Source organism: Anopheles maculipalpis, chromosome 3RL (genome assembly GCF_943734695.1).
Source record: "Anopheles maculipalpis chromosome 3RL, idAnoMacuDA_375_x, whole genome shotgun sequence".
NCBI classification, from domain to species: domain Eukaryota; kingdom Metazoa; phylum Arthropoda; class Insecta; order Diptera; family Culicidae; genus Anopheles; species Anopheles maculipalpis.
The window spans coordinates 60,531,865-60,544,863 of NC_064872.1; the positions used below are offsets into that span (position 1 = coordinate 60,531,865).

The following is a 12,999-nucleotide window of genomic DNA, read 5'->3' on the forward strand; positions in this document are numbered from 1 at the left end:
AAAGCATGAAGAGATATTAAAGAATATAACCAAGCATATAATAGAATAAATGATAAATAATATGAAAAATTTGAAAAAAGGGATTGAAAACTTGTTCAATTTTATGTAAAATAAACCCCAAAAATCTGACAATACGACGAAAAAAAAAACAATAAAAACCCCGAAAATAGCAAATATTGGTGGAAACAGGAGTAGATCAACGTAAATTTTGAATCTTATCCATTATTATATTTAACTTAATGTGTGTTTGAGTTAATAAAAACATAGACAATGAAAAACGTGCGTTAAACTAAACAAATTAAACGAACAATTAACAATAAATACAAAAACAGAAAAGAATTAAAAAAAGGATAAAATTTTTAACAAAAATTTTAGCAAAAATCTAAATTAACACAAACTGCGGTTACAACAATGTAACGAATAAATTAGATGAACAAACAAATCAAAAAGCCGATATTTAATAAAAACAAACAGCAACAACAGACATTCTGGAAGCTTTCAAATACTCAAAACAACTTTTCTTGACTCCTAATAGCAGGGTCAGTTTGTTGGCTATGGTTTTAGTGGTGCCAGTCTACACACGTAGAACCATTCATCGAATTCCGTGCGGAAGTCAAGGAAAAACAGCAATGGCAGGCCGAGACTTTCCACAGTTGTACAGCCAAAGCAAAAGCAAAAAGCTGCTTTCGCTTTTCAACAACACCATCAAAAGCTTCATTGTCACCTTTCTGCTTACTTGCTGTGAAAATTAATAGAAAAGCAAGAAATTTTTCACAGCCAACGCACCCTTTTCCCGCCATCCAACTCGTTGAGTGTCGGTAGAATTCAACCGTTTCGGAAAAACGGGATCTGTTATGTTAGTAGTATTTTCTTTCTCTCGCATTTGTTAAAATCCTATTTTTTATACTTGTTTGCTTGTGTCATTCTTTCGGTTGGTTTAGGTGAAAATGAATGGACCACAAAATAAGGGAATAAAAACACTACACAAAAGTGGAAAAAGATCGCAAGTTTTCATCCACCTGAAGAATGTGCGCCCCAAGTGCTGGCCCAGCGAGCGACGTCGCTCCATGACATGAGTTCATTTTTCATTTTTTCACCATTGTCCTGAACATTCTTTTCCTTTTCCCTTTAACCATTTACGATCGAGCGGTTACAGGGACAGGTTCGGCCTCGTACCGTACCGTTGTTGAAGGTTGTATTCGTGCGACCTGGCACGGGATATCAACGTTGTGGCATTTTTATTTCTTTTATCGGCAAATCTAATCTCGTGGCTATTCGGCTGATTAACCCGCCAGGACGGATGGGATTTGTTGCTCGGGTAAGTCCGACCACCTGGGGAAGCGGACAGCAACGAGCGAAGGTGAGAAAGAAAACTTTTGCACCCAAAGTTCGCTCCAGATCGAGCAAACATACAGAGAAAGAAAATAAAAAAAAAGCCCAGTGAGTTGGGTGTTTTGGAAGCATTTATTTTTGCTTCGTTTTGCTGCTCGCATCCTGACCTGGGCTTCAATGGAACCAGAAAGCATAAATATGAGACGAAGAAATAAAACATATTTCTAAAGCAACACGGTTCAACATTCTTTGTCGGTTTGAATTTTGTTTCCAAGAGCGGTTAAAAACTTTCCGCATTTGATCGTTACGATTAGCCCCGCAGCTAGAAATGGGACAGTTCGTTTGGCTTACGCCAACGCTTTCGTGAAGAACTGGAATGGTTTATAAATTATGTGTTACAGGACATAAATTTTGTAGTTTTAACGATGTTGCGATAGGGAACAGCGGTTTGGCAAATGATGCTGACCAAATGACCCGCACCCGAAGCACCACGAAAAGCAAATGGGGTTGACACGCGCCCAAAAAGGACCGAAAGTATATGAATGCAATTACTCAGCAGATAAGCAGACTGGTGGGATGGTTTTTGTAGCTTTTGGTTAGCTGAAGCATTATTTGCTAGCAAATCAAGCGTGGGAAATCGGGAGTTAATTACCCGTGGGTTGATTTTTCCGCTGTGGATTTCGTCGGGGATGATTTGTTGTGCTGATGAGGGATCTTTCATCGAAGCATAAAATGATTTAAGATTACAGATTGCCTGCATTATGGTAAGGAATCAATGGCCAAAACGGTAAGGTAATTCATCACGATGGTTTAAGAAAAATCTTGGGCAATTATTTTTTATCACGTAGAGGCACTGTAACATTGTTAACGATTTTTCTGTCGCAAAAGTGGCGTAAATTATGTTGGAAACTGTTAAAAGTCACCGTTATGTTTGTTTACATCCTGCTTGTCATTGCATTCGGCAGCAAGAATTGGACAGGATGGACATTGTTATTAAAAATACGCCGATCATGTCTGAGATGAATCCGTTCAAATGATGATCGCGTAGAATCAATGGCTGACTCAATGCCACCAACACGCTCGATTTTAAGCGATGTTCTGCGGATGTCAGTAAGGCTATAAAAAGGGTTTGGACAGACCTCCATTAGAGGACCTGTTTGATAATTTGATACTCGAGACGAAGAAGCGATCAATTGCTCACCAAGGCTCAGAAAAAAGGAGCAAATTGTAAAATTTTTTTTTTTGTTTAGACTAAAACCATGGCGAATTTTCCATAAAAACTGCCGAACGGTCACTTGAAATCAGGCAACAATATTTGTTGTAGAATGTTTCTTGTATGTACTATTCGATAGCAAATAAATCCATCGCGTTATCTGTTGTAGTGATAAGTAAGGACTGGCTATGCAACTTCGTGATATCAATGAGTCTAGCAAAAGACTCGATTCGATGGCCGACTGATCTAACAGATTGCTAAGCCAAGAAGAAGTTATCTGTCATATTTTTATATTGGGAAGGTCGTAGACAGTGCCACCGGTCTTCATACAGTAGGACCGGGGTTCAAATCCCATCCGAAACGTTCCCCCGTAGTAAAGGCTTTTTTTTTAATGGAACGACCATGAGATATTCCCGCGAGGGACTGATTTCAGAGACGACGACGTATCTGCCTCCGTACTTAGTCCCCATCAGAGGGTGCGGCCGTCTGCGATGGCTTCTTCCGGGAGGAACTGGTGGTAGTGTTCCCTCCCGAACTCTGCCTCTCCATACTCTTTGCATATACAAACGCCGTTCATCACTGAGCCGCAGCGTCTCGGGGAAGGTGGTCTCCCTCTGCTGCGTGAGGGTGTGGGAGGCGGGGCCGTCTCAGCACGCTCTTTTTCGATGAACTTCCGGCTGCCCGATCCCAGGAAACCTGCCACTGTTGACTCGTTCTTGACGCCACCGTACGGAACGAGCTCGTGACGCCCCTGGCCAGCGGCTTCTGGACTTGAGCTAGCTTCCGGCGACACCACTGCAGGTCGGTCGGCTCTGCCCAGATGTGTGCCACATAGCGTATAACTGACACCGCAACTCCTACCAACAGCCGTCGTTTCAACACCTGGGGACCCCGTAGTAAGGGCTGACTATCTAACTACGTGGTATCAAGAAGTGTAGTAAGCCATTCCATGGCTGCAGTGACCTAGTAAGTTATAAACTCAAAAAGAAGAAGAAAACAGCAGCCATGATCTTAATGGTAAAGTTAAGCAATTAAGACCACATTCATAGCAAGAAATCTTGTACTCTACGTTACTTTAAATTTTCAAGTATCCTCTGTTAATCGATTTCAGCTTGCAGCGACATACGCTCACCAAAAAACCAGACGGCAAATATGCTAGCGGACAAGCAAGGCAAAGGTTCCCACCACCAAAAAAAAATCCTGATGCAGATGATGGTGAATCAATTAAAGGCTTCCGAAAAGAGCGGAAGCAAAGTCCGTACCACACCAACCGAAACAATACGTTTCGTACGCTCATACCCGTACAGCAACCCAGCGAAACTCCCGTAAAAGGAGGACAACGGATGATTTCGATTCGATTTTTTTGTCCTCTTAAGCGATGCTCGAAGCGTTTCGGAAAAATAGGTGAACAACAGCCGACACCAAGCAAACCCGGTCGACTACTCCGTCTACCAGGCGTTTAAGCTGCATGCAGCACAAAAAAAAGTAAAGCTTAGCGCGGCCATCTCATACACGCTTGACTGCATCGACTGTTTGGCGCGAAAGGTGTGCCCAGGTGGGCGTTGGCGTGTAAAACATCACCGTCGACAACGACCACTACCAACAACTGGTAAGCCACCAACGTTTCCCATCCTACCCATCCTGATGAAGGATTTTTCTTCCCTGAAAGAATCTCCCACGAGCAGGCAGAAGGGAAGCGTATGCAGGGAAAGACAGAGGGAGGGAAAAGAAAAGTGCCAGCGGAACTGGAGCTTGTAAGTTCTTCGGCGAGCCGGTGCTACCGCGTGTCATGTTTTCCGGTTATGGCCACGATGGTTATGTTACGGTACGAACGCTTTAAGGCACATGTGGGAAGGTGATTGAACGTGCGACTGTGTGAAGGTGTTTGAAAGGGAACGGAACAGATGTGGAGAATTTTCTTTGCGATTTTCCTCAATCGAGAATAAATACACGAAAGAAAGGCAAAGGCAGGGAAAGGTTAATTTTCCAAGGAAAGAAGGTAAGACGGAAGGATGTAAATAGCAACTTATATTGAGCTTACGAACGCTTTAAGGCAGGTGGGAAAATTGACACTCCCAAGGCTAAGGCTAAGCAGGAAGTGTTCTTCAACGCCCAGCAAGCCGTCCGTCTCGTACACCAGCATCCGAAGCTCATATGTTAATTGTTTAGGGCCGCAGTGCTGTTGCCAGGATGTGTCGGTTAAATTGGAAAAGCATGACGATAAAAAGTATACACACATATACACATAGTGAGCGAGATAGATAGAAAGGATGGAACACACCCAAACACGGGAGAAAGGCAGATATGTTCAATTATTAAATTAGAAAGTATGACACACACTCACGGGTACTGGGTGATGAAAGCATGAAGTGTGTTCGAAACGGTCCCACCAAACGGATGGGCGGATGGTGCTGGCGGTACTTGTCGATAAGGGTCTCACAGTTTTAATGAAATTGTTTTCTACATGTTATGCCCGGAGAACGGCTGCAAGTAAGGTGTAATAAAATGTTCGAGCCCTCCCGCAAGGCAGGCAAACTAATCGGATCAAGTATTCGGTAAATAATACATTTAGTTTACGAGCCTGTTATAACGAGCTGACGAAACACACAAATAGTTCCATTAGTTTACTCTCCCGAACTCACTTTCGCTATGGGCGAATGAGTGCGGGTTTGGCTGCAATAATGATCACAAGCATAAGTTCAATTGTTTAACACAGTATCGAAATGTGTACCAAGTCGGGGTGATTTAATGTTTAAATATATATGCTAACGAGACAAAAATAACAATTAACAACAGTTACAATTGAAAATAAGTGATGAAATAATTTAATTGCGGCAGAAATTCAGTCTTCACACGAGAAGACCGGAGTTCAAATTCCATCCTTACCGTTCTCCCGTAGTGAGGACTGGCTATTAAACTACGTGGTAGCCTGCCTGCGCCAAAGTATTCGGACTCCTCGTCTCAGCACGGATTCATATCCAAGCATTCGACCCCACCATCAACCTCGTTTAGTTCGTCAGTCACTGCCAGACGGCCATCGATGCTGGCACCCAGGTTCACGCTATATACATGGATATAAGGGCTGCATTGCACCGTGTTCCGCACTCCATTCCGTTGGTCAAACTTAAGGTGTTCGGATTCCCGGAGCAGCTTACAACCCGGCTGCACTCTTAGCTGAGCAATCGAAAGCGTGGCGTGAAACTGGAACCCCACACTTCGCCCAACATTGACGCAACATCAGGAGTGCCATAGGGGAGAAACCTCGCTCCAATACTCTTCGTGGTTTACTTTAACGACATCACACGTGTTCTTCCGACCGGCAGTCACATTTTATGCGCCGATGATCCAAAAATACAACAACACAACACAACAGGTAGTAGAGAAATTCCAATCCTGATGTGCCGTGAATGGCCTGGAGTTACGCGCCGGGAAGTGCATTGCTAACACTTTTGCCGGAAAGAGTGATATCCTGCTTTATACCTACGACCTGAACGGTGCAGTCATCCAACGTAAACGTTGGGACCTGGGACCTTGGAGTGCTCCTTGACAACAAGTTGATCTTTTAGCACCCAGCGCAGTTCAGGAGCATATAGTCACAAAGGGTAATCAATCTATTTGCCTGCTAAAGCGTCTGGCGCAAGAACTAGGTGATCCGACATCAGATAAAACGCTCTAATGCTAGGTCGTACGGTCAGTCGTAGAGTACGCATCCGTAGTGTGGTGGCCAACAGCTGCTGGATCTCTGGCTCGCTTGGAGTTCATCCAGCGAAAATTCACAAAATTCGTCCTACGCTCCTAGAGGACTCCAGTAGATTATAGCGGTCGCTGTGCGCTACTCCTAGATAGATACGTTACGAAAGCGTGTGTGTAACACGCAAAGATCCTTTGTAGCGGGCCTTTTGGACAATCGGAACGACTCTCAGGCTCTACTCTCCGCAGTTAGCCTTTACGGTCCGGCGAGAACTTTCTTAGCTAGAAGTGCCGCATTCGTTTCGGTTCCTGAGACCCTTTTCTGGTAATGTATCATCTTTGTCTTAGTCGGAGTTTTGTAGTTTGTTTTCCAAAATAAGATAGCTTTAGATGTTTTAACAGGGCCTCAAGGTTCGTTGAAACGGTAAATAAATTAACAAATCAGCATGTCTAGTTAAGCCACTCGATGGCCGACGGGGCCTAGTAAATTGTTAAGCCAAGAAGAAGAATCTAAAAGTTACGTTCATTAAAAAAATTCTCCACTGCTTCAAATAGTTAAGAATAGTTCGCCACTGAGTCATTCGTAATACCGTTGCTAGTGCGCGCATCGAAAACTCATAATCAAAATTGCACATAACCTGCTAATGATTCAATTCCATACTTTCGTTCTAACGGGTATCGATATACATCAGCAGCAGCTGGCTTTCAAGCTTCCCTTTCACACAAAACCTAACGGACTCCATTTGCACACGGATATGATTTTTTTTCCGCCCCTCAAACTTAGATGCAGTTTGGAAATGCACCGCATGCATGAGAGGAAGAAGCGAAGCGTATGTTTACTTGGAAGAAAGGTAAAACGCAGACGGTAAATGCACATATCTATTAAAACATTATCGGGGTGCGCTCATTACCGTACTGTTTTGCTTCAAATTTGCAGTACGAAAGGCCTAACTGGGGTTGTGTTTGCAAGGGTGTGACACGGGAGGTGGTATTTGCTAAACGCATCTTAACAAACACAAATACACCTGCTGCGTGTCTGCATTCATGTTTCACTCACTCTCTGGGCAGCATGCGATGAAGGAAAAGCAAGCATCAAAAACAAAAAGATAAAAAAGAAGCAGTGGAAATAGTACTACTGATCTGAAGGAAGTTTTCCTAAGAGAAACAAGCGGTAGGGAAGAGAGAGTCCCTCGTCTTGTAACACCTTCTCCTGTTTACACTGCTCCCCATCGATTGCATTCGTGCCAGTAGACCGATTCGCCCATTTGCCAGCAGCAATAGCCGCAGCAGCAGCAGTAGGGCACTGGTGTTTATTTGATGTTTCGGCCATAACAACAGTGAACGAGATGTGCATGCTGCATGCAGACCGTAGCACACAACACCCTCAAAAACATACAGACACAACGAGAGCGCCTTCCATCGTCTTTTATCGCCTTCTGTCGGCTGCCAGTGGTTGCAGAGGGCGATAACGAGCACCTTCTTCCATCGGGTGTGCACAGTGCAGTGTAATGCTGATATTATCTAGTTATGATGCATCGGTATGAGCATTTGCCGAGGCCAGTCAGTCTTGCATTGGTAGTTTGGTTATGGGCTTTGGTGTTTGATAAGAACGAACGGGAAAAAGGAAGTATAACAGGACTGTGATGTTCCCTTCCGAAGCGATTTGATTGAATATTTTCTATGTGGATTGATAGTAAAACGGGCGAAGTATTGGATTTGATTCGTTTGCTACTGAAAGCAGTATATTTGGGGATCGATCAAGATATTGGAATGCAGCATTATAAATTAATTGAATGTGCATTTATGCATCCAGTATGGTTTTTTTATTTTTAACTTGCTTTATCTTTTCAATATCAGTTTGAAATGAATATTGACACATAAATAAAGTTTCTCTTCAAGAACTGTCACTGCTTATTAAACAAACTGCACATACTGCAAGCATCACGGGCATTCTTCTCCTCGATTCTGTGTTCGTCTTGGGCAAAAAAACAATTAATAGTTTGGATCGGTTCGGCTAAAGCGAAGCTTAGGTGAAGCTTTAGGTAAAAGGACGGAGATGAACCGTTCTACCATGAAGAAATAGCCGAGTGTCAGCTTACGCTGTGCTACGCTTCCAGGTGCGGCAAAAACAATTGCGATGGAATGTGCAACCGGGTTGTGTCTAGTGCCGTCTGCCAAAAGCAACCGGAAAGCACACTCGAAACGACGCAAGAGTCCTCGAGCGATAGAATGCAATGAAAGTTTGTGCCTGCGTTCGAAGGACTTGCACTCGGAGAGCAAAACCCTACCTAGTGAAGGGTGGAAATTGAAAACAGAAACAGAACTAAGTTGAAGAGAAAAAAAAACATGATTCGGAGATAGGGACGTTCCTTGCAGACGTTTATTAAATTGGTACTTATTTATATTGGTTTTATTTATAATGTTATTTTCAAAAATAAATACTTTTTATTGGGTTTTGATGAAATGAGACTTAAACCATTATGAAACCAGAATTCTTAAACCGAATCGTTTTGGGACATGATCTTTCAATCTCAACGCAAGTGAGTCAAGGATTGAGGAAACCGCATTCATTTGATGTTGAAGTTTCCAAGATGAACACTATTGTGTACATTCTTGCTTGTGTCCAAAACTTATCTAGGCTTGGCGGTACTTCACCAACCTGCCCGCTCAGAAGTTATCCGTTCTTCCCCATGCACGGACTCGATTGTCCGGAACGCAACGGGAATGCCGCAATACTCTTTCCCATGCAGCACTCTACCCGACCGATAACGGACTCTACGGAGGCACACCATTTCATGAAGGGCGACTACCTTTTCTGATGTGGCTACTAATCGCCGCACTGGCGGCTTGGAACGTTTTGCTGGGATCGGTATTTACCGTTCGCTGTGTGCAGCGTTGCTGCATCGCCTGAGATTGGCAAAACGGGAAAAGAGATACATCAGACGGCATAAAGCACACACGTCATTTGCACAGCTTGCCTGGTGCCCGCCAGCCTGGCCGGTACTGTTGTGGATCGGTGTGCGTGTGTGCCAGATTGCAGTGCAAAAATTCTTGCCAAATAGTTCCGACTTCCGGGAAAGCGCAAGGATCACCGAAAAAAAAAGCACGACCTGGTGATGACGTGAGAATGTTTTTCTGACTCGAGATTGGCTGATTGTTGGTATGAAGAATGGAATGTTTTCGGGGCATAATTTGTGTTGAGATAAAATCCATTTTTTCTGCATTTTGCTCGTGTGTCCTTGATGAGAGTAACATTCTTGTGACGTCAAAATACAATTCTTAATAAATGTACATAATATTTATTTTCCCACAAATAAAAGAAAGTCCGACTGGATACGACCATGATTGAATTCCTTGAAAAATGCAAGCTAAACGAATTTCCTATCAACTCTAAAGCTCTGACAGTAATGCAGCTGTCCCATCCAAAGCACTGCTTTCACACGGACATATTGGGAACCATATTTTAACAGGAAAACCAATTCACAGGGTCCATTTCTCAATAAACCACCACTCCAATGCTGAACGCCTAATTTATCTATCTGTCGCGTCCTGTTGTACAAAAGTTACACCAGTTCGCCCAGAAGAAAGACTCCGAGGGGGTGTCTCAGTACCAGCAGATAAGAGCAGTGCAGAAAAAAATCCAAAATCCACTCGCCACTGTACAGAGTGCAGATACACATTTTTCATCCCGCGCGATGGGGTAACGGTGCAGCGCAAAAGCAACCGCCGCGTGAAGAAGTTGCAGCGAATGGCTTATCCGTCTTTAGTCTACGTCCAGCGCACCAACATCTTCCTCTCGTACATCATTATTCTAGTTTTATGGAACATACCGAACAAAGTACACACAAAAAATGTTAAAAATGAAAGAATACAGTAACCGAAAGCTCGTTTGTAACGCGTTGCATTTGCTTGCAGACGTGCAGTGTGTTGAGCGGTTACTCAAAGGATGGGTTGGGTTTTTGTTATGCTAGTTCTAGACATTCCTTTAGCTTTTTGAAGTAACTTTGCCGACACAGCAAATCGGATGAAAAGATTTGTTTGACTTTTACTAAGGAAGTAGCATGTAATTCTTGTTTTTGGTGTATTGAAGTACATATTTTCTTGCGGCAAATCTTGGAAAAGAACAGCAGTTGAACACGTACCATCTCTTCATAGATTTGAAGGCCGCATATGAAAGCATAGCCAGGGTAAAACTCTACGAGGCCATGAGCTCTTTTGGAATCCCGGCCAAACTGATCAGGCTACAGGTGAAGGTGGATGGAAAACTCTCAAAGACCTTTGCTACCACCGAAGGCCTGCGTCAGGGAGATGGACTCACCTGTCGCCTATTCAACTTGGCGCTAGAGAGGGCCATCCGTGACTCGGAGGTGAAGACTTCGGGAACCGTCTTCTATAAGTCAACCCAGATATAGAGGCCTATCAAAGGATTGAGCAGGCGGCAGAAAACCTCGGTTTGCAGATTAACGAGGCAAAGACCATGATGATACCATCAGCGGCCCTACTAAGAACTCCGGAACTACGTAGGGGTGATGTACGGATAGGTGACCGCAAATTTGAAGTAGTCCAAAACTTCACCTATATCAAAGTCAAAAGTCAGCACCGAAAACAGCATAGAGAAGGAGTTGTGCGCTAGGATGCATTCTACAGCCTGACGAAACATCTCACCTCAAAAAAACCTGTCGCGACGGTCGAAGCTGAGACTCTATCGTACCTTTATAGTCCCAGTACTCACATACGCCTCTCAGACATGGACCCTGTCCAAAACAGACGAAGCCCTCTTACGAAGCCGAACGAAGCCTAGAGGAAGATGCTCAGAAGGAACGTTGGCCCCGTATGTGTGGAAGGACAATGGAGGAGCCCCTACAACGACGAGCTGTACGAACTGCATGACGACGACCTCTCCGTCTTGCAGCGAATCCGGACTCTGCTGCGGCAGGTCAAGACCGCGATGCGGTTGTATCGCCTGATAAGCAAGTAGGTAAGAAGTGGGTAGAAACTAAAACTGCAATGCTTTACTATACTTTTTACATCTAGGTTTACCCATAGAATATTTAATTATGGAAATTGTAGCACTTCGATTCATTCAAAAGATAATATTCATACACTTCATGGCGACTCATCGTTAATTAAATCATTAACACGCTTCCACGGTGTACAGTTCAAGTGTCATTAAACTAAACTTATGTTACACACATACTTGACATTCGGACGGAAATAACCATAATGGGCTAGCATGACCTATAATTATATGCCTATGGTGGCGTGCTCGTGGGGGAGAGAAAATGATTGACCAGACAATATTGTGATTGTTCCGCGATTGATTGATGTTTGAATATTGATAAAAGGATGGAAGTGATTTCGAACGGTTTAATTATACGGTGACTCGCCTCGTAGTTCATAATTATTATCATGATAAGGAGGGATAGAGTTTAGTGGAGACATTAGGATTTAATCAATCTGAAACCTATCTGAACTCTATTTTACAAGTCATTTAGTTTTCTTAATTAATGACAGCTAAGATTCCTCTAATATCGCACTATCGTAGTAACTACTAAGTATAAAGCTTCATCAAAATTTAAATGTACATTTGATAAGCGTATCCACATCCTTACACCGTGAAATAGCCGTCGTGCAATAGTTAAATAGCTTCCCCACCAGAAGCACAGAAAAAAAGGCTCTCACCAGTTTTATTGCTGCTACCCTTCTTCGTGCCCTTTGTTCACTATTCTAGATCAAGCGCTCATGCAACAACTGGCCCTCGAAACGACCAAATAGAGCTCAAGGGTTATCTTGCTAGGAGGCCCGCTTACCCTTAAAGACTCCCCACGGTTGGGACGGAAGCGACGGAGCATTCCCTCGCGAAGTCAGCAAACATGACCGAAAGCCGCTGGGAATGTGTTGGTCCACGCGGAAGGGTTTGGGGGAAGCGAATCGAAAGCCACGATACACATACACAAGGAAAACTGCAAGCGAACCTTGGTCCAATTTTTACGGCACACAACAATATCCCTTCGGTAAGGGATTCTTGTGCGCCTTTTTCGTCGAGTTGGGCGAAAACGGGGAGTCCGGGAAAGTCCCCCGAAGCGACCAGAATAGACGAGTGTGGGACGTCCTTTTTGCTGTACAGGTCTTTCTTTTGTTTATGGCGTTTCCGTTTGTTTTCTTGAGGTTCTTGGGTGGCTGCTTTGTTCTCCAACCGAACTGTGATGATGCTCTTCTAGAGCAAAAAAAAAAAAAAAACACACACAAACATACAAGGAGGCTCTTATCGTGTTTAGCTGTGTGCAGTGCACTTTTCCTACCAGTTGTCCTACCGGTTGTCCGGATGTCTTAAGAGACCGGGTATGGACCTCCCGGCATGGCTTAGTATGGATCATGGTTTTCCTTTGTCCACAACAAAAGAACCGTGCGGGACCGATTTGTGTTGAGCGAAGCTGTCTTTGCTGCACGAGCGTTAAGCAGGGCGTACTAATCTATAGAAGCGACAAAAAAATAAATCACATCCGAGCCATCAAACCTAGAACCTACCCGTTCGTAACGATTTGGGCAGAATTTTCATTACGTATGTCGGTTGTGGACTATGCCAGTTGTGCTGCTTGTTTGGGGTTTGTCCTAACGGTCATTCCTTGCGTGTATCTGTACATACACATACGTGTCCGTTCTAGGCACCGGAACTGCTGCTTCGGCCCTCTTAAATCAACACAAACTTCGATGACAACTGAAATTAGGTTTTCACCTATTCCAAACCCGCCACCGGCGATGGT

The 12,999-nt window shown here is 43.8% G+C and overlaps 4 protein-coding genes across 5 annotated transcripts in view; 2 read left to right on the plus strand and 2 right to left on the minus strand.

Moving 5' to 3' along the window:
• The window catches only part of LOC126563183 (uncharacterized), a 385,303-nt gene that overhangs the window by 306,728 nt on the left and 65,576 nt on the right, over positions 1 to 12,999 (plus strand). The window lies entirely within an intron of this gene.
• The window catches only part of LOC126562946 (sugar transporter SWEET1-like), a 207,476-nt gene that overhangs the window by 110,581 nt on the left and 83,896 nt on the right, over positions 1 to 12,999 (plus strand). The window lies entirely within an intron of this gene.
• The window catches only part of LOC126563082 (peptidoglycan-recognition protein SC2-like), a 260,445-nt gene that overhangs the window by 104,726 nt on the left and 142,720 nt on the right, over positions 1 to 12,999 (minus strand). The window contains exon 1 of one of the 2 annotated variants that reach the window (XM_050219696.1): positions 8,833 to 8,836. The exons of the other annotated variant lie outside the window; for it this stretch is intronic. The gene's annotated coding sequence lies outside the window, so the exon portion shown is untranslated. Of the gene's footprint in view, positions 1 to 8,832; positions 8,837 to 12,999 lie in introns of those variants that run through there. 2 annotated transcript variants of the gene reach the window in all.
• The window catches only part of LOC126562295 (calcium uniporter protein, mitochondrial), a 134,389-nt gene that overhangs the window by 18,565 nt on the left and 102,825 nt on the right, over positions 1 to 12,999 (minus strand). The gene's annotated exons all lie outside the window — the stretch shown is intronic.